Source organism: Oryx dammah, unplaced genomic scaffold (genome assembly GCF_014754425.2).
Source record: "Oryx dammah isolate SB20612 unplaced genomic scaffold, SCBI_Odam_1.1 HiC_scaffold_8, whole genome shotgun sequence".
NCBI classification, from domain to species: Eukaryota; Metazoa; Chordata; class Mammalia; order Artiodactyla; family Bovidae; genus Oryx; species Oryx dammah.
In genome coordinates this window covers 9435684-9457753 of record NW_024070192.1, presented here as the reverse complement: position 1 = coordinate 9457753, position 22070 = coordinate 9435684, and positions in this window count along the sequence as shown.

The following is a 22070-nucleotide window of genomic DNA, read 5'->3' as shown; positions in this document are numbered from 1 at the left end:
GTTACCATTTCCTGTCAATCTATGAATGTTTCAAAAGACGAAATTGGTTATTACCTCTCACTAGTATAAGCCAGCTTCTTCTTGGTAGGGTTTGCTTCTCATATCTAGTCCTGCTCTTTCTGTAATTAAACAGAATCTCTTGTAATTAAAATGTAGCTTGATAGTAATTTTTTTTTAGTCCAATCTGATAACCTCTATCATTTTACTGGCAAATTTAGTCCATTCATAATCATAATTCCTATTCTGGGTTTGTATCTACCATATTATGAAATTTCTTATTTTACATTATGTATATTTTCCTCTTTTCTTGTCTTTTTGATTGAGCTTTCGGTAATTCATCCCCACCCCAGTAGTTTGCAAATTACATAGATCTGTATTCTTTCTTTAGTTAGCCTGCTGCTGCTGCTGCTGCTAAGTCACTTTAGTCGTGTCCGACTCTGTGCGACCCCAGAGACAGCAGCCCACCAGGCTCCCCCGTCGCTGGGACTCTCCAGGCAAGAACACTGGAGTGGGTTGCCATTTCCTTCTCCAATGCATGAAAGTGAAAAGTGAAAGTGAAGTCACTCAGTCGTGTCCGACTCTTAGCGACCCTATGGACTGCGGCCCACCAGGCTCCTCCGTCCATGGGATTTTCCAGGCAAGAGTGCTGGAGTGGGGTCCCATTGCCTTCTCCGTTAGCCTTACACTGTGAATATTTAGTCTAAAAGGAATCAGTGTTTCCTCATTTATTCTCAAAAAGTAGAACCATAGAATGTTTCAACTTCTATCATCCTTCCCAGTGTATATTTAAAAAAAGAAAAAAGAGAAAAACAGCAAACAGCTTCTTCATTTGAAATATTCATAAATTGACAGGGGAACTTCACTGGTGGTCCAGTGGCTAAGAGTCAGCTCTCCTAATGCAGGGCCCAGGTTTGAACCCTCGTCAGAGAACGAGATCCCACATGCCACAATTAAAGATCCCATGCCACATCTAAAAAAGATCCCATATAAATGTTAAAATGTTAAAAAATAAAATGACAGGAGACTGTACAGAGAGGTCCTGGGTACACATCACCCAGTTTTCCAGTTGCATCTTACATGATTATAATACAGTATCAAAACCAGGAGACCGACGCTCATAAAACCGGGTACAGTCCTCTCATTTGATCAGATGTGTAGAGTTGCATAACCAGCACAATCAAGGCCCAGGAGCATTCCCTCACTACCAAGATCTCCTCGATATCCTTGAGTCACACCCACCAGCTATAACCTTCCCCACTGCCTACAACCCCTAGCAAGCACTGATCTCTTTTCCATCTCTGTGATGTTGTCATTTTGACAAAATGATATAAAATCATCCTGTATTTGACCCTTGGAGATGAACCTTTTTTCTCAGCGTAATGCCCTTGAGATCTTATCCAGGTTGTTGTCAGTAATACTTTTTTTTTTTTTTTTGGCCAAGTGCTATTCAAGGGTATGGATGCACCAGCTTTTGTTTAACCATCCTATTTCTACTGTCAGACATTTCACTTGTTTTTACTTTTTGGCTTTTATGAATAAAAATTGCTATAAATAATTATATACAGATTTTTATGTGGACACAAGTTTTCTTCCTCCAGGATAAATGTCCGAGACTATAATCCTGGGCCATATGATAACTGTATGTTTAGATTTTTTGAAGTCTTTATTGAATTTGTCACAGTATAGCTTCTGTTTTCTGTTTTGGTATTTTGACCTCAAGGCATGTGGGATCTTATCTCCCTGACCAGGGGTTGAACCTGCACCCCCTGCATTGGAAGGCAGAGTCTTAACCACTGGGCCACCAGGGAAGTCCTGATCAGTGTTTTCTACTTAGGTTTTTCCTTCATTCTCACTTTGCTAAACAAGGAAGTGGGGAGAGTTTGGGAGATTCCAAGGAACCAGCCCCAAAGCCAAAAATATGAAAAGACCAGACTGGGCAGAAATGAAATTTCCAGATCCTGACTCAAGGTTTTCCCTGATTGCTCAACTTAAAGCATAACCACATTCCAGGTAGAAGAAAGTCCATTTTTATTCTAAAAGCCCAGCATGCCTTGTGTTTTTGTTATTCTCTCCCCTTCAATCTCATAAACACCCTGACAATGACTCGCAGACGTAAACATCAATCAGGAACTGTCTCCAGCCTGCAAGACAAAATCCAGCACTGTCTGCAAAGCAAAGTTCTGCTCCCTCATTTTATCGCTGTTTTGATTTCCAAGGGGTCCCCAGGGCATCTGGTTTCCGTCAGTTCCCGCTTCCTCCAGATGGAATGACCCAGCTAGCTCCCCACTGGTCAGGCTGGGGTTCCTTCCCCACACCTCCTTCCTCACTTTTGGAAAGCTGGAGATTTCCTCTGAGTTCCATGGTTTATGTCAGATATCTGCACAGTCAAAATAATCGGATGGCTCTGTGTATTTCTGCATTCCTCGACATGATGTGACTTGTCTCCGTCTTGAGCGCTGTGGCTGTTTTTTGTAAATCAGTGATGAGTGGCAGAAACTGGTGGAAAGGGTCAGGGCAAGGGAAGAGCCTCAGACCCCTCCCACCCTGAGCAGACGGACCACCAGCCACAGGGGGCCTTGGGTCTGAGGAGGGCCCCAGGTTGGCTTTCCCAAAGCCATTTCCAAAGCCCATGTGCACTGATTCCCAAGTGAAAGAAGCCCCACCAGCAATCACCAGCTTTCCCCAAGCCTTCCCACGGGGCAAGTGTTTCCTGATGTTTTACAGGCAAAGACAGAATGTCAGGTGCTGAGGTCTTAGTCGACCGTTGGCGTGTTTGGGCATTAGAGAGACAGACCCAGGATACATGTGTAAATGAGCTAAATCACAGCATTGGGAAAACATCACCAATGCTGGTTCTGGAAAGACTGGGTCACTCACAGCATCTGTAAATGTGGAAAAACACTCCAGGGGTATGAAGGCCCGTGCTAATAAGAGCTGTGCCCCCAGGTGAGTCTTGAAGCTTCATTGAGTCAATATACAATTCAGAGGTCCTCAGAGCCTGTTTCCAGGGTAGGATGCGTCACAGCAGGAATGAAGCTCACACGATGAAAGCTCGCTGCCCTGGCCAGACAGCTGTTGTCTGATGCTGAGTCCAGTGTCCTGTGGACTGAACCCCAGGGTGCAGAGGTAGGAGGCCTTCAGGGATCACCCAGCTGGACAATTTTATAAACGAGGACTCAGTTCACCGAACACGCCTCCCCCTCCCTGCCATGTCAGCTCCATGTCCTCAGGAGGGGCACCCCATCACTGTGTGCCTCACCTTCCTCCTTGGAATATCTTTTCACTAAGATACTGAGAAACAGCCTTACCTCCTACGCGGAGTCTACAGCCCACACGCAGGTCCAGACGGTGCTACCAGGATCGTCTTGGCTGGGCTCTACTCTTTGATGCCGGCAGCTGTGTGCTTGCAGATGTGTCCTCCATACAAAATACAACCATGCTTTGCTGCCAAGGACTGAGCAAATGGAATATGTAGCTTCTCGTTCCACGACACAGTTCTATTGACAGTTACATGTGGGTAAATGAAAGTTTGAGGTTTTCAAGGTTTTCTGGTATTCTGACCACACCACACCAAAACTTGGCACTGGTTGCTAACACACTCTGGATCAAGGTTTAACCTGAGAAACGGGAGAAGCAGGGGTGGCTGGGTGGCTGGGCGGGTGGCTGGGAGGGGTGGCTGAAGGGGGGTGGTGTGTGTGTGTGTGTATGTGTGTGTGTAGGCTTATTACGAGGGACTGGCTTATGTGATTGCGGTTGGCTCGCTAGGCAAGTCTGAATTCACAGGGCTGGCTATTAGAAAGGGCAGACTAGAACTGCTGAGCACTAGCTCAAGCTGCTGGCCACAGATAAAGCTCTTTCAGATCTGCTTTTAGGGCCTTTCAACTGGTCGGGCGAGGTCCACCCCAGTTATCCAGGCTATTTCCCTTTTGTAAAGCCAATTGATGACGGACCTTTATCCGCAAAATTACCTTGCCAACAGCATCTAGGTTAGTGTTTGAATGGATGGCTGGGGTCTGTCGCCTGGCCACACAGACCCAGATCTGACCCTTGCACTCTCTGTCCATGCAGAATGAGCCCTTTTATACCAGCCAGTCCTTGAAATTCACATTTGCTAGACTCTCTGATGCCACCGAGATAACAGACTTCACCACTGACTTCACCAACTGACTGTTGACCAGTGGGGCTTTAACAGCGGGCCCTGCTCGCCCCAGGCCTCCTTTCTGGCCGCTCCGCACACAGCATACCAGCTACGGGCTCCTCTTGACTGAAACGTGTGCCTAAGAAGAGCACTTTGCCTGTGTCCCTGGCCTTCAGACCTCTTGTCTGCTAGTCTGGTGCTTCTCAAGCCACCTGTGGCAAAGGACCAGTTGCTTTGTTTTTCATTTCCAATCCATTATGTGACTTATACTTTTGTAAAATACAATAAAGATGAACCACCAGGAAAAATGACCATGCATTTAGATGCCCAGGAGCTCTCAGAGTGTCTGGACATTGGCTCATGATTTCTGTGTCCACCACAGGCCCAGGACAAGCAGTCTCAGGGCGTCACTGGGCATGGAGCAACTCCCAACTTCCTTCTGTGAATATTTCTCGAGTGCGTGCTATATGCTGGGGACTGCCTTATCTCAGGGAACTTTAAATGGAGGGAGACAATGAAGAAACATCACAAATAAGTACATTAAACTATGTTACAAGGTGAGAGCTAGAGGCAAGGAGAGGAGGAGAGTGCTGGGTTGGTTGGGCTTCCCACCTCCCGCCACCCTTGACTGGGTATATCAGGGTTCTAAATAGTGAAGTAAATCCATCTGTAGAAAAGTGTGCGTGGTTGTCCTTACCTGTTAACGTGCGTGCTATGTGTTAAGTTGCTTCATCGTATCCAACTCTTTGCGACCGGGTGGATTGTAGCCCACCAGGCTCCTCTGTCCATGGGATTCTCCAGGCAAGAATACTAGAGTGGGTTCCCATGCCCTCCTCCAGGGGAATCTTCCAGACCCAGGGATCGAACCTGTGTGTTTCTTGTGTCTCCTGAATTGGCAAGCAGGCTTTTTACTGCTCAGCCACCAGGGAAGCCTAAGAATATTGGAGTGGGTAGCCACTTCTTTCTCCAGGGGGTCTTCCTGTATCTTTTAAGTCTCTTGCACTGGCAGGTGGGTTCTTTACCACTAGCACCACCTGGGAAGCCTTATCTGTTAACACACTTGTGTTTTAACAGTAATCTCATTACGCAGGATGAGAACTGAGAGCCCAGACTTGACACGTGTCACACAGCTGTCAACCCTGGGGGCCTGGGATCTCTGAATCGGCAGCGGAAGCTCGTGGATGAGCCCACAGGGATTTCTGAATGAAGATGGTGTGGGGCCCTAAATGGGAAACCTTAAAGAGAAGGGCTAGCTTTGCCATCGGAAACTAAGATGGTGCCTGGCAGAAGAGATGAGGGCGCGGCTTAAGTTGTTTGTCAAAACTTTTGATTGGCTCTCTTGATTTCCGTGCACGTGGACAGCACGTGATCACCATAGACTCCTGTTATAATGATGGCACATGACGATTTGACCTTTAATGTGATTGGTGCAACTACGGAAAGTCCCTCGCAACCCCCCTCCCTTGCCTATATAAACCAAGAGCTGGCGGCAATAAAGCGGAACCGCTTGGAGGGAACCCGTGTCGCGTCTCATTGTCTGTCGCTCGCTGAGGGGCTGGGTTGGCGGACAGCAGGCTCACCTGTCCTCAGGACCCCTCGGCTTTGCTGAGGGAAGTTCCACTGCCTCTCTCTTTCTGCGGAGTGCCCCCCGCAGATGGGAGCAGAGAGAGCAGGAGGAAAAACAAAAGGTAACAAAAGACTGAGGTTGAGAAGCCAGGCTCCCCAGGACTTCCCTGGCGGCCCAGTGGTTAAGACTCTGCACTTCCACTGCGGGGGGTGTGGTCCCTGATCATGGAACTAAGATTCCAAGTGTATCATGGCAAGGTCAAAAAGGGAAAAAAGGAAGCCAGGTACACTTCTCTCCCGGAGAAGGCGAGGGCAGCCCACTCCAGTACTCTTGCCTGGAAGATTCCATGGATGGAGGAACCTGGTAGGCTACAGTCCATGGGGTCACAAGGAGTCAGACACGACTGAGCGACATCACTTTCTTTCTTTCTATAGTTCTTCAGGAGAATGAAATGGCAACCCACTCCAGTGTTCTTGCCTGGAGAGTCCCATGGATGGAGGGCCCTGGTGGGCTGCCATCTATGGGGTTGCAAAGAGTCGGACACGACTAAGCAACTAACACACACACACACACACAATCACCCCTCATGCCGAATAGGAGGCAGGAATGTTTGGGGTTCATTTTAACTCGACGGGTGGCAGCTTCAAGGGAGGGTGCTGGGGTCCCATAGACTTAGCACAGTGCAGACAGTCTTAAAAATCATTAGTCTTGCTGCAATTAGCAATTTTTTTTTAGCAACAATAATATGTTCATTGGCATCACCCCAGTGGACTGGGTGTTCAACTGTGAAGGAAAAGAACAAAATCTAAGAATGTGCATAAAGGGCTAGAAATAGAGTGTCGAGGCTGCCTAATAACTGCCGTGAAGCCAGGGACCCTGGAGAGCTTTTTAGCTTCCGGGGTGAAAAGAAATTCCAGGAGAACTTGTGAGTTTATTGTTCCACTTGACATGTAAAATGGAGATGGGTGATAATAATAGGTAAGACAAAAGGGCCCGTTGTTCATCCACAAGCTGCCCTATGAGGGGGGCACTTTCATTGTTCCCCGTTTTCAAATGAGGTCTGAAGGGCTGGCTGGCCAAAGCCGAGGGTGGGCCCATGGTGCAACCACTGACCATTTGGCTACATGTCTGGGCTTCTACCCACATTGCCATCCTGCCTCTCAGGAATACCCCGCATCCCTTTCAGCAAGCTGGGGGAACTGTTCTGGGTAGAGGGAGCAGAGCCCTGCTTCCCCAGAGCCCCAACAACCCAGGACCCTCAGAGAGCTGGTACTTTGCTGGCTCAGCCAGTCAGAGACCAGTACCCAAGACAGCGCCTGTGCCCCAGGCCAGGCTCCAGTAAGCTAAGGCGGTCCCAACAAGAAGAGCCCAGGGTACTTCCTCAGAGCCGGCTGGGGCACGGAGCCTCCCCCATCACCTGTGTTTGGAAAGAAATGGACAGAGGGATGGAAGGATGGATGGAGAGAGGTGGATGGAGGGAGGGAACGAGACGGGGGACAGCCAGAGCAGTGGAGAGCTGCCAGCAGAACAAAGGCAGAGCTTTGCGTGAGCCCCAGTTGGTGGCTGTCGGCATCAGGGAGCTGGCAGTGGGCTACTTAGAAGCGGGATGTCCTTTGTGATTGGTTATGGGACACATTTGTTTTCTGCAGGTTGGCCCTGAGTTGAAAGCAGGGACAAAAATCCAGGGAAGCTGGCAGTCACTGACCAAGTCCTGGCTGTTTTGTCCTGTCCTAGCACAGGGTGTCATCCGAGTTCTATAGTCATTCACGGTCTGGCTCTTGTCTGTTTGATTGCTCCTGCTGAGAATGTTCTCCCAATGCAGGCTCCCAGGAATTGCATTGTGCCCCAGGAAGCTGAGGGTCCACTGTGCTCCTGGAAATGGACTCAGACCCAGGAGCAGAGCAGCTCTACCCCCCCTGGCATGGGGACAGAGGACTGCATCGTGGTCACAGATGGGACCTACCCCAGTCCTCTTTGTGGGGACTGAACTGAGCCTCAGGACCCCCTTGCCTGGCCAGATACCCACTGTTCTCTAGCCAGTTAGCTCTGAAAAGCCTGGGAGCTTGGGACTGGGAGTGCAGAGGAAGGAAGCCCAGTTAGGTGGCCTCAGTTCTACACTCCTCTGCCCCTAGTGTCTTCAAGTCAGTCTCCCCTGTGCTGCCTTGCAATGTAGCACTGCTGCTTTGCTGTTGGTTACTGCTGTTGCTGTTGCTGATTAGTTGCTCAGTCATGTCCCACTTTTTTATAGCCCCATGGGCTGGAGCCTGCCAGGCTCCCCTGTCCATGGAATTTCCCAGGCAAGAATACTGGAGTAGGTTGCCATTTCCCTCCTCCAGCGGATCTTCCTAACCCAGGGATCCATCCCGCTTCTCCTGTATTGCAAGCGGATTCTTTACCACTGAGCCCCCTGGGAAGCTCAGCACTGGTGCTTATCCTGTCTTTACTTGGAATATGCATATTTTGTTATCATGCATAATTTTCATTCACTGATTTCCTTCAGGTGTTGCATTGCATGTCATTTATCTTGATCTCCTAGTGTTAAGGATTCCCATAAATTCTGCACCCAAAGCAAGTGCCTCTCCTTACCCCTCTACCTCCTTGCCTTCAAGCCCCAGGTGGTTCCCCCTAGGTGTCTAGTGTTAGTGTTCCAGGGCTGACGAGTAAATTATGCACATTTTTAATGGATTTGTTAGGGTTTCCGTCGTGGTTTCTGCTTCTTTTTAATAAATTAATAATTAATGATTAATTCATTCCACAAATATTCCATAAGATTTTAACGGAAAAACCTGAACAAATTTTTTGGGCAACCCAGTTTTTCTTGCACCAACTCTGTTCCAAGAACCACGCCAGGGGCAAGGGATACAAGAGTGAGCGAAACGACTGGGTGGGCTTGGCCCCATGGAGCTTACAATCCTCAGGGCAGAGTCCCAGACTCTGCAGCCCTCACACTCCCTGCCTTTGGCCTGGTGGAAAGAGGGTCCCTGGAGAGGCCTCTGGTGGGCAGCATGAATGTTGAGGGAGTGAGCTGAGCCACGTGCCTCTGGTTCCTCAGGGACCAGTTTTGGCTCCACCAACGTGGTGGCGGGCTCTCCCCGCCCAGCTGTCAGAAGCAGCCACAAGATGCCTGCACCAAGGACTCCAGGGATCGGCTCCAAGAGGCCCTGCCCTCTTTCTCCATCCTGGCCAGCACATTCCTGCTCTTTCCTAAACACACTTGGAGTTTTGGAAACCAGTTCCAACCACCCCCAGCCCAGGACCTCACAAGAGGTAGACCATCCGTGGGTGTTAAACTAGGGTGAATGGAGCAGCAGTGAAAGAGCCCCTCTTGTGAAACCTTTCATGTCATCTGCTTGGCAAGCTCAGGTGGAAATGGCATTGGATCAGCCTTGCTCCTTGCTGGCAAGCCTTCCCATTCACCTTGCAGGGGAGACGGTCCTGTCTGCAGGCCTGAGCTCAGGAACCCTCAGATCTTTAGGATAAGGAACAGATTGGTGTCTCTCAGCCTAAGGTCTGTGATGACACGGGCTCTCCAGCTGAGCTGTACTCTTGCGCCTTCTCTGCTGTGACACCCTGTTTCACTGCTGCGCTATGCTCGTGTCCAACTCTTTGGGACCCCACAGACTGTAGCCCACAGGCTCCTCTGGCCATGGGATTTTCCAGGCAAGAATACTAGAGTGGGTTGCCGTCTCCTCCTCTAGATCTTCCCAGCCCAGGGATCAAACCAGAGTCTCTTGAGTCTCCTGCATTGGCAGGCAGAGTCTTTATCATGGCATCACCTGGGAAGCCCCTCTGTTTCACTAAAGCTCTGTGTTCTCTTGGGCGGGTTCCATAGCTCTGTGGGTTATTTTCCATGTCAGAAGTGTCTCATTTAGTGGTATAAAAGGCCCAAAGGTCTAAATTGTAACCTCAGTCTCTCATCCACTAAAAGGCTTCTCCATGGTCTTTCCCCTGCCCCCCGACCTTTTCACTCTTGGCTGAGGCCTGGCTTGTGGAGTGGGAGGTGGTTAACGTATTTATCCGTAGGATGGATTGACACCCACGATCTTGCTATTTGTTTTCAACTTGTCCCATCTGTTCTCTTGTTCCCTTTTCCTGCTTTCTTTTAGATTATTTTTTATGATCCCATTCTATCTCTACAATTTTCTTCCTGGCTATTATGGACTGAATGGGGTCCCCTCAAAATTCATATGTTGAAGCCCTCACCCCCAGTGTGATGATGGTGTTAGGAGGTAGAGGGTTTGGGAGGTGAAGAGGGTTAGGTGAGATCAGGAGGGTGGGGCCCTCGTGGTGGGATTAGTGCTTTAATGAGTAAAGACACCTGAGAGCTTGCTCTTAGCCTCTCTTTACCATTTGAGGACTTATCAAGAAGTCAGCACCTGGGGCCTTCCCACGACTCACGTTTCCTGTGTTGGCAGGTGGGTTCTTCACCTCTAGGGCCAGCTGGGTAGCCCCCATCATTTCACTGTCTCTCTCTGTATGTATATATCTGAATCATCACACGATACACATTAAACTAATACAATGCTGAATGTTATTTGTACGTCAATTTCAAAAACCCCTAAATTTTAAAAAATACCTGAAAAAAAACTCAGACCTTCAAATCAAGAATTGTTTAGCCAATATTTTGTTTCGTTTTATGAAGATATTTTATTTCTGTATTCCTCAGTACAAGCCAGTAATTGCACACAAAATAGAAATTCAGTAAAATCAGCTCCATTTGAGGTTAACTTAATGTGATGATTCTAACTTTCAGCTGTAATCGATTTTTTTAAAGTACTTTTAATTACAAAGTTTCTTATACACCTAGATTTTTTAAAAATTTAAATGGTCCATTTTGTCTTTGTTATCCTTGTAAATGTTTCATTTCTGTACGTTTCATAAAGTACTGTTGTTTAGTGGCTAAGTCCTATCTGACTCCTTTGCAGGCAAGAATTTCCCAGGCAAGAATACTGGAGTGGGTTACTATTTCCTTCTTCAGGGGTTCTTCCTGACCCATGGATCTAACCCCTGTCTCCTGCATTGGCAGCCAGATTCTCTACCACTGAGCCACCAGGGAAGCCTTTCACAAAGAATATTGTCAGTACTATAGAACATGAATGTAATTCACAAACACACACTTGTACTGGGGGCAGGTAGTCAAGCATGTCCCCCAGCCAAGTGAGGTGGGCAGGGCCTCCCTGAGTTGCCCCTTCTTGAGGGCTCTTGAACTCATGAATAAGAAAATCAAGCTGGTTAATATCTCCCATTCTTTCTCTATGGAGAGGGCAGCCACACTGCTAGAAAGCCAAATCAGGCCCTTCTGCGTGTTTTGGGAAGTAACTTTTTTTTTTTTAATTTATTTATTTGCTGTAAGTGGGGGCTACTCTCATGTTGCACAGCAAGCATGGGCTCAGGCTTCAGCAGTTACAGCACATGGGCTTGGTTGCCCCGTGGCATGTGGAATCCTCCGGAACCTGTGTCCCCTGCATTGACAGGAGGATTCTCAACCACTGGACCACCAGGGAAGTCCTAGAAGTAACGTTTTATGGGAGCATGGCCTCACCCACCATCCACATGTCACCTGTGGCGGCTTCAGAATTACGATGGCAGAGCTGAGACCACAGAGACCATCCAGATTCCGAAGCCTAAAGTATTTTTATTATCTGGTCCTTTACACAAAAAATGTGCTAGCCTCCAGGCCCACGAACATGGGCTGGGGACTTGAAGGGAACTTTGGCAGCAGGCCTGCCTCTCTGAACTCCTGGTAAGACTGGGAGCAGTCGAGAGCTCAGGGCTTTGTATTTCAGAAAACCCGGTCTCCATGGACGCCAGCTGCAGGTTTCCTAGCACAGCACAAAACTGTGTGTCCCCCTCTTGGGAGCCCAGTTAACTAGGAGGCCTGTGAGTCACAGGTGAGACCAGCTCTGTCCCCGAGAGGCCACACCCATGGAAAATGGGAAAGTCATATCCTTCCGTCTAGGCCGAAGGAGTGGCACAGAGTCCAGCTGGATGGGGGTGGGAGCACAGCAGATAGGACTCAGGGACCAGGTATTCTAGGTAAGGGGCCAGGAGGAGGAGGCTGTTCCAGCTTGCAGCATCTCAGAGGCTGCTCTAGGTGAAGCCCAGAGTGTCAGGGGCATTGCTCGGGCCCTCACAGTCTGCAGGGGCTTGGGATGACCTCGGTCTTCACAGTGCCAAGGGCGTACTGCCCAGTGCCATGTGGGGGCCGGCACGCCCTTCCCGACCCCCGCCATCTGTGTGGTGGGGTCAGAAGCACTGGCCTCAAAAGATTCAGGGAAGAAAAGACAGACCATCAGCCCAGGAGCTGAAGAGAGGTGCTGACGCTGGACAGGAGCTGGTGAGTGTTCTCAGAGCTGGACCTCAGACAGGGCCAAGCCCCATGTCTTGGCTATTGTAAGTGGTCCTGCTATGAACATTGAGGTACATGTATCTTTTTCAATCAGAACTTTCTCTGGACATATGCCCAGGAGTGGGATTGCTAGATCATATGGTAACCCTATTTTAAGTTTTGTAAGGAATCTCTATACGGTTTTCCATAGTGGCTGCATTTTTCTGTGTCTTTAAATAAGGCCAGTGATGGTTCCAGCACCCCTCCACAGATTCTCCGCTTCTACCTCCCCATCCCTAGAGCAGGGCTTTGTCCCTGTAGGAAATAAAGCTCACGGGCACACACCCAAGGAATGAACTTGGAGACAAGAGGTGCAGCGGGAAGTGAGGCTTTAATGACGGTCTTGCAAGGTGGATTCTGTACCATCTGAGCTACCAGGGAAGCCCATGAATACTAGAATGGGCAGCCTATCCCTTCTTCAGGGGATCTTCCCAACCCAGGAATCCAACTGGGCTCTCCAGCTTTGAGGGTGGATTCTTTACCGTCCGAGCCGCCGGATGAGGTGATATGGTGACATTGCAGGTTCTGATGGAGTTACAGGGTGGGATTGGAGAGTCTTTGTTTCCAGTTTTTTCCCAGGTGGTCCAGTCAGAGGCCCACCCTTCAGGAAGGAGGCTCTCAAGCCTAAAGACCTTAAAACAAAGCTTTGCAATTAAAGTGGTTCCTTGATTGGACAAACCAGCAGCATTTGGTGAATTGGAAAATCAGATTCCAAGCCTGGCTTCACTGATTGCGAAATGGGTGGGGTCATGAGAAAGTTCAAAGTCCTCTAAGAGCCATCAGGGAATTCTTAGGGGTCCCTGACAAGTCCACGGGAACTAGACAGTCGTGTCACTTCTACTGGCAACAACCAGGTGACCGCTGATCTGAGTGGGCCCGGGTCTCTCTCAGAAAGTCTCAAGTTCTGGGGAGCACCTTGGTTTCAGGCACACCAGCATGGCCACATGGGGTTCTCATTAGTGCTTTCTCACCAACAGAGATGCTTGGGGGGCTCCTCTGGGGGTCCAGGGGTTAAGAATCCACCTGCCAATGCAGGAACACAGGTTTGATCCCTGTTCCAGGAAAATCCCACACGCTGCAGAGCAACTAGGCCTGTGCTCCAAAGCTACTGAGCCAGCGCTCTAGAGCCTGCGAGCTGCCAGTACTGAAGCCTGGGTGCCTGGTGCCTGTGCTCCACCAGAAGAGAAGGCAGTGCAGCGAGAAGCCCGCGCACCAAACCAAGAGCAGCCCCTGCTCACCCCGAGTAGAGAAAGCCCGAGGACAGCAGTGAAGGCCCCGCCCGGCCTAAATAAATACATATAATGAACAGTGCTAATAGTGATAGACGCTTGGGTGCTCAACAGAGCATAGAGTCCTCTGTCTCAGAGCAGGGTGACAGGGAAGGAAAGAGATTACTAGTATAGAACGCTTGTGAGAGATACAAGGGGGCTGGCAAGGAAGTGCCAGGCTGAGAACTTAGTGGCTACGTTTTTTAAAAGATTTTAAGGGAGGGGACACGTATACCTTTGGCTGATTCGTGTTGATGTATGGCAGAAACCAACATTGTAAAGCACAATTAAAAATAAATAAATTTTTTAAAAAGAGAGAGCCTAGGCAAAAAACAAAGCAACAACAAAACCCAACCAATCCACCAACTTTATTTATTTTTGGCCGCCCTGCACAACATGTGGGGTCTTAGTTTCCCAGCCAGGGATTTAGTCCATGCCCCCTGCATCAGAATTGTGGAGTCTTAACCACTGGACTGTCAGGGATGTCTCTACATTTTTATAATCACAGGAGAAGTAAGGAGAGGAGAAAGACCACCTTCTTCCTCCTTCTCGAGTAGACCTCAAGCTTTCATCATTAGTTCCTCCTCCATGTTGGGCAAGGGAGTTTTCTTGTTCCTACACGGTCAAACTGGGGCTGCCATGATGCAGTGGAGATGAGCAAAAAAGCAGTAATATACAGTAAATATGGTAAATAACTCAGGCTTCAGTATAATGCCATCTTTTCCTTATGTCTTTGTTTTTAGTGCACAGAGGACCGTGGCCTCACTGGGCAGGATGTGGGTCTCAGGCCACTGTTGTTTTATCGTTTAGGGGTATGTCTCATGTTTCTGTTGCATGGTTTTGTTGCTAGACCATGTGGTTCCTGGTTTGTCGTGGTTCTGACTCATTGGAAAACACCCTGATGTTGGGAAAGATTGAAGGCAAAGGAGAAGAGGGTGCCAGAAGATGAGATGGTTAGCTAGCATCACCGACTCAGTGGACATGAATTTGAGCCAGCTCCAGGAGATAGTGGAGGACAGAGGAGCCCGGAGTGCTGCAGTCTGTGGGGTAGCAGAGTCGGACACGACTTAGCAACTGAACAACAACAAACCTGCTTTCTTGAGCAATCATTAACTTATAGGGGTCTCCCATATTTTTCCTTTCACCCCTTAATGGAGTTAACTATTTAATTACCTACTTTGTCCCCTTTACTCTGTCCCTATCAAAAGGATTGAAATTTACAGTTCCTTTTTGTTTAAGGAGTCTCCAGGGACAGAGGCCAGGCTGGAGGGGACACGTCGTAGGTGACAAATCCCCCAGTCGCGGCAGAGACCAGAGAGGGAGCCAGGGATGGGTGGCATCCACCACATTGCAGGCCAGTCTCCCTGGCCCTGTTTGTGCAGGCAGCCACCCTGCTTCCCGGATGACCTGTCCCCACCCAAGGCATCTGGGAGATGCAGAGACAGCCTGGTCTCAGCACAATGAATGTCCTCGGGCTAGATTTAGAGACAGATGGCTGAGTCCAACCACAAGCAGGAAATTTCATTTCCAGACCTCCATCAGATTCTTCTTTCCTGACTCATTATATTCAAAGCACATTTTGTTTTGCAAACAAAGCGGAGAAGGCCTTCCAGCAGAGGCCTAGCCCCCAGGGCCCAGGTCTCTCTCCCCCTCCCCTGAAGTTGGAAGTTAGACTTGAATCTGCAGGCAAACAGGACATTGGCTGGTGGAAGCACAGAGCCTGTGGGAGGGCTGGCGCGTTTCAGTGAGAAAGCCACTGTCCTGTAGCTTTTTGCTGGGGTGTCAAGTCGCATTTACTACTCAGGGTCCTTGACTTTCACCTTGAAGATACCGTTTTCCAGTATGAGATATTATAAACCAAGTCATTGAAGAGGAAATTACTCTAGAACACAGTTTAATTTTTTTTTAATATTTCAAAAGAAGTCTTTGTCCTTTTAAGAAAGAAATACTTGCTATTTCCAGGTCTCTGGTGGAAGTTGAGCTGTAATGTTTTGGAAGCCATTGGAGGGATGCTGGGCCTCTTAAAGGCAGCCTGTCCTTGTATGCCCCCAGTCAAATACAAAGTGTGCCCAACTGGCCAGTGTGATTGATGAGCAGTTAGTTCGTGGAGACAAGGATGGTAGGGGAGGGGCAGGGAGAGGCCACCAGCCTGGGACTGCCCCTGGGGCCTCACAGGACCTCTCCTGCAAGGATAGCTGGGGACATCCGAGGTCTGTCCCCAGAGGGAGACGGTCAACGTGAACAAGTCTGACTGTGAGGTTTTTGGGGTGAAAACTCCCAGTTCTGGGCCCTTTAAGTATAGTTGTTATGAGCCCTGCCACACAGCGAGGGCACACTTTTCGCTTAGTCCACCCAAAGTTCTAGCTTGTTAGCGAGTATTCCGCTACAGCGAGGCTTCGAGGTAAGGAATCCACCTGCAATACAGGAGACCTGGGTTTGATCCCTGGGTCAGGAAGATCCCCTGGAAAAGGGAATGGCTAACGACTCCAGTATTCTTGCCTGAAGAATCCCATGGACAGAGGAGCCTGGCAGGCTACAGTCCATGGGGTCGCAAAGAGTTGGACACGACGGAGCGACTAACACCACGTACACTTCTGCTACAGTGGGCCGCAGGCGGCCAGACTCTCCTCTGAGGGGCACTCCCCTCCCGGGCCAGGTTTCTACACCTGCCCCTACTTGGAACCAAGGAGGAGCTATGAACATCCAAGCATTTGGCCCTGACGCCACCAGGAGAAGCATTGTTTTCAAGGTACCTGCTCCTCATGTAACTGGTGGGCTTGTTGAAGAGGACTCAGGCCCTGACAGTGGGTTTTCCTCAAATAAGTAGGACCAAAATGAAAGGAAATACAGGAGGGCTCCATAGCTAAGGAGAATTGGCTGCTTCAAATGGATTTACTCGAAACAGAGACCAGAATTCTATTCCAGACTGGTGGTTCTCAACTTCTAGAATGCATCAGACTCTCCTGGGGGCTTGTTAAAATTCAAATGGCTCCCCCTGCCCCCAAATCTCCAGCTTCAGCAGATCAGGGTGGGCCCAAGCACCTGCATCCTCAACATGCTGATGCTGCGAATCCAGGGACCCCCTGTGAGGACCACACTCTAAAGAGTGGAACAAAAATTAAAGGCTTGCTTGAAGTGGTTTTTTGTTTGTTTTTAATGAAAATGACAGGGTGTTTTTTATCTTGAGTGTCCCTGGTGGCTCAGATGGTAAAGAATCTGCAGACAGTGCAGGAGACCTGAGTTCGATCCCTGAGTCGGGAGGATCCCCTGGAGAAGGAAAGGGCAACCCGGTCCAGTACTATCGCCTGGAGAATCACGTGGACGGAGGGGCGGTGGCAGGCTGCAGTCCGTGAGGTCGCAGAGTCAGACATGACTGAGTGACTAACCCTTTCACTATTTTATCTCACGCTTAATAAAAAGAGATCACAGGTGCCATCAGTTCTTAGGCTAAATTAAGTGTGTGCGTGAGGAGAGGAGGAGGAGGTAGAGGGTGGGCAGCCTGGGATGCTCCCGGGACTTGGCTGGGTTGAGACAAGGCCAGCGTGTGTCAGAGGTGCCCCGGCATCCACCGCAGCAGTTTGGAAGGGGAGCTGGCAGGAGGGACCGGGCTCGAGTCCCAGGCGAATCGGAAGTGTAAATGCCTGACGTTAGGTTTTGAGCGCCAAGGCATACGCTTCAACAGACGTCCATCCTGAATGAACATGTTGCCAGCTGCGTGGCACAGCCACGTGCAAAACATTCAGGTAGGTTGTTCTGCCTCCTACACCATGGAGGCCCAGGAGGACCCAGGTAACCAGGTACCAGTGACCCCACCTCTAGCTTCCCGCACCCAATCCCTCCCTCTCATGCATCAGTTAGCCCACAAGGGACCCCTCAAAAACGCACACACCCCGCCCTCAGACCCTAAGAAAGGCAGAGCCTGGGGTCACCTCACTCTCTCCCACACCCGCTCACCGTGTGGCCCTGGGCATGCCTTGTATCCACCAGGACCTGTGAGCGATAAGTCTTGCTCCCCCTCCTGCCAGACAGAGTCGTGGGGAGGGAACTCTCTGGAGCCTGAGACACAGCTTGGCCTGCTCCCCAAACTCAGAGCCCATCCTTGGGCTGAACAGGGGCAAAGGCTCTTCTTGACCAAACTTTAGACAGGTTTTCCCAGGCCTGGTTCAGGACCTGCCTAAGCCGGTCTTGGCAGAGAATCCTGCGATGTCACCCCCTACCCTTGGCATCGGAGAAAGCTCCTTCATCCCCATCTCTGATGTCTACTCCTCGGCCTGCCTTTAACAAGAATTACCCTCCCCCGGGGCCTCCTGTTAGCAATTCTCCACTCACAGACCCCCCACGGCTCCCTGTCTGGAAGCCCCCAGCTGCCTCTGCTGCCCTCGGAGGTGAGCACAGCTTTTTCCTCTATCACAGCAGGGCTGAATAAAACCTGGCTCAATCACCTCTTATCAGCATCGAGCTCATTTGACCCTGAGGCTCATCAGTCAAACATGTGTTTCCACGGGCAGCCCCGCCCACTACCCCCTTCCTCCAGCAAGCAGAGGCCTTTGGGCTGCAAAACCCTCCCACTAACCCCTTTGCTTCACAGCCTGGCTGGAATCTGGGCGCATCCATGCCTCACGTGGGGCGTCCCCCTGGAGCTCGCTAGGCAGAGACCCCCAAGCCTCCAGGGTGCCTGGCCTGACAGTGACATTCGGAAACCTCGTGAGTTGGAGAGATCTCTCAGGCCACCCTGCCCACTTTGTGAAGCCTGAGGTCCCCGCTGGGCCAACTTGGCCGTGGGGTTCTGCTCTCCCTTCCTGCCAAGGCCAGGGGCAAGGACGCGCCTGGACAGAGGGCAAAGCTGCCCGACCTCCTGGCCCTTCTGGGGGGAACTCAGCCTGAGAACATGGAGCAGCGCCAAAGCAGGCACAGGGAGGCTGCGTGTGATGGGAACAGTGACAAGACCCAGATGGCCCAGCCTCCCGCCCACCACGCGCGTCCCCAGCCGAGGAAAATCGTCCTGCCAGTTGTATTTAATGATGGGTCACGACAGCGGAAACTTGTCTTCCAAGTTGATTCAGCAGGAGGAAGCGCTCCCTAGGGACTGTAAGTGGCAGGCGAGCTGTTCAGCTCGCCCTCCCCAGCTGTGACTGTCAGAGCAAAGGAAGTGAGGAAGCCACGTACCTCGGCAGGTGGCCCTGGAGGGGTGGACGCGGCCAGTCACCCACTGCTCAGCCCCACATGCACTTCCAGTCAGGAAGCTTCTCCTGATGCCTGGCATTTCCCAAAGGCCCGCCGTTTCCTCCACCGTGTGGACAGAGCAAAAGCTAATGCTTCTGTCTAGAACCCCAGAGGCCTGTTCTGGCTTCTCGGCTCAGGTGGGACCTCAGGTGAGACCTGTTGGGAAGCACCTTTCTCCACGTCCCTCCTGAGTCTCTCCTCCATGCCAGACAGGGCATCCACCCTGAGCCCCAGGCTGTTTCACAGCCAAAGTGGAGCGGGGGGAGTCTGCCTGACTCCACTATTTCACCATCTGACATTTGGTCCTTTGTGTCTTTGGATGCATGCTCCCTGGGGAGCACAATTTTGGTGGAAGTTGGACTAGTTAGAATTTTGCTTAACACCAAAAGCATTTTGTATTAGGGTATAGCCCATTAGCAATGGTGGTGGTAGTTTCAGAGGAACCACGAAGGGACTCAGCCATACATATACATATGCATGTATCTGTTCTCGCCCAAATCCCTCTCCCATCCAGGCTGGCAACATAACGTTGAGCGGAGTTCCATGTGCTATACAGCACAGACCAGTCAGAATCTTGATCTAGGGTTTCAAACTGCTCCTCAGAAGAGTAATGGGACTTAAAGGAGAGAAGGGTTTCACACTCAACCACGTTAGGGGAGGGGCTTCCCTGGTGGCTCAGACTGTAAAGTGTCTGCCTGTAGTGTGGGAGATCCCCTCGAGAAGGAAATGGCAACCCGCTCCACTACTCTTGCTTGGAAAATTCATGGACTGAGGAGCCTGGTAGACTATAGTCCGTGGGGTCACAAAGAGCCGGACACGACTGAGCGACCTCACTCACTCCACGTTAGGGGAAACACTGGGTTAGATGAGGTTAAACAGCCTTTGCAGTATGACTTACCAGAGGCTCTGTTGCTTCAGTGATGTTTATTGAAGGCCTCCCGCAGGCCAGGCACAGGGCCAGATCCTGGGGTGGCAGTGCTCATCAAAAGGGATGGGCTCTAGGAATGGGGGAAGCAGATGACTGATGTTTAATTAGTGCCTGACTGATTGCAGTTGTCATGGTGACACAGAGCAACGTGGGGTTTGCTCAGCAGAGATCAAGGGAGTGAACAGTCCAGGGGAGACCCTGGCCGGGAAAGATGTCGTAGCTTGGTGTCTGAGGGTGAGGAGGAGTGCCCAGGTGCAGGATTCTATGTGGGGCTGGAAGGCCTTCAGGGGAGCAGGTGTCTTGGAGGAGCTGGAAGAAGGCCAGGGTGGCTGGAGCATGAGGGCAATCGTGTTGATGAAGAAGGAACTCATAGGGCCTGGACTCCATCTTAGGCCTGTTCATGCTGATCATGCTCAGCCACCTTTCCAATGGACTCTGAACTCTGTGTTTAGTGCCTATGAAAACAACAGAAGGATAAGACTCCCCCCAGACCAGGGAACCTTGAAGATCGTATCTAGGTTACTCATCGCCTAAGAGAAACCATACACTAATCACCCCTTCCTGCAGACAGGCCATAAATTTTTCCATATCAATCGAAGTGTAACCTTGGGTTTATTGATTATTGTCTAATTGTTTGACTGTTTGAGCACATAGCACGTGAATGATGGGGTTATTGGGATTGTATTTTCCTTGGTTTATGTAAGTCTCAAGGAATTTGGGGTGGTGGGTTCAGACACGTACACATGGGGTATAAAAGATTTTCACAAATGCTGGTCAGGGTCCTTGGCTAGGAGGAGACTCTGCCTTGGGCCTGCTGGTGTAATAAACTGCACTCCACTATCTGCATTGTCCTTCTGAGTAAGTCTGTTTCCCGGAACGCATGGCTACAACATTGAGACCGGGAAGTGGTGCAAGCGAGCTGTTGATGGGTTTTAAGCGGGTGTTGGCGTGACAGTTGTCTTTTGAAGGGTGCTCTGGAGGATGACTTATTGGGGACGAGAAGGGGTGTGAGAAGGAGAGGGGTTGTCCGTGGACCAGGGGGTGGGTGAGGGGGTAACAGCAGCTTAGACCAGAGAGCAGTAGCCATGGAGGAAGGTGGGCCAGTCCAGAGATGTCAAGGAGGTGGAATCGACTGGTGTCAACAGTGGGAACCAGGACCCTGCTGGTGCCTCAGCCGCTGGTGGGTCAGGAAGGCCTTGTCCTTCTCTGAAGATTTATTCCTAAGTATTTCAATCTTTCTGATGCTATTGTAAATGGGTAATTGTTTTCATTATCAGGTTTCAATGAGTATGATTCTAATGTGAGTCAGGATACATGTTATAATGTCTATGTGCCTCTAGGAAATGCAAGATGTATAATAGCCAAGATAAAGTGGAGGGAATGAAACAATAAAAATTAAACTAGAAGAGGAAAAAAAAAGGAAAAGGAATCTGGAAAAGGTAAGACAAATAAGCATGTAATAAGACAATAGATTTAAATCCTGATACATTTGTAATTTCATGAAATGAACTAGTTCAAAGGCAGTTTGTTCAGTCCTAGAGCCTTTCCCACTGTGGTGGGTGATGGACAGTTTTTCCTTTGCCGCACCACAGTGGTCACTCAGGTCCTAAGAAAGTTCTAGAATCCCAGTTCCCAGGAGACTTGCAGAAGTTCCATGGCAGTTGACATCCCTCGAGGGACGGGAGCCATTTCCTTTACTGGTCTGGAAAGAGCTGCCAATTGCTTGGCTCTGCTAGCTACCTGAGGAGCTGTTTGCTGTCAGCTGGTGAGTGGGCAAGAATTGTGCTCAGGGGCAAAGCTGAGGGGGCTCGAGAGGACAGAGGTGGAGCCCAGGTGTTGGTGGCCAGTAGCCCCATTACCCTCCCCGCCCCCCCCCCCCACCCCCCGGAAGGTGCCCTGTTCCCTGCCCGTGGCCAGTTAGGGTTTGGAGCATCCCTTTAAATTTCACGCTCACAAGGAATGCCTCGTTTGTCTTGGTTCTTTGGGACTTCAAGGGGGTCCCCCCCAGCTCTCCAGTTAACTCTGTCCCTACAAGAGAGCTACAAGGGATTCTCCCAGAGGGAATGTGAGTGGCGGTCCACGGGGAAATCCCTTTATGGGCATGTGATGGGGGTTAGGGAGCGGAAGGGACGCTGAAAGGCAGGGCAAATGTTGGGGTACACTATGGATGCTGTTAGAATGGGGAGAACATGAACTTCACCCGCTCATCAGGCCCACCCCCTCTGTCTGGCATCCTGGGGGTGTGATGTCCTTTTCCCGGGATCTTGCATCCAGGCCTTTCTGTCACTTCATTCCGTGACATTTCCTTTCCGCACCCCCTCCCCTTCAGACTCTGTTGCGATGATCCTTGCCTTTTCCCCAGGAGCCATCTCTGCCTTTCCCAGCCCATTAACTTGATGGTCACAGTGAACTCAAGCAGACACACTGCCCGGTGGCCCTGCTCCACAGTAACACCTACAGCCAGGTAGAGGGTGGCCGTCCAGCTAGAACAGGACACAGGCTCCCAGGACCCTCACCCCACCCCCCCAGCTGGAAGCAGTGTCTGCACGACGATCTAT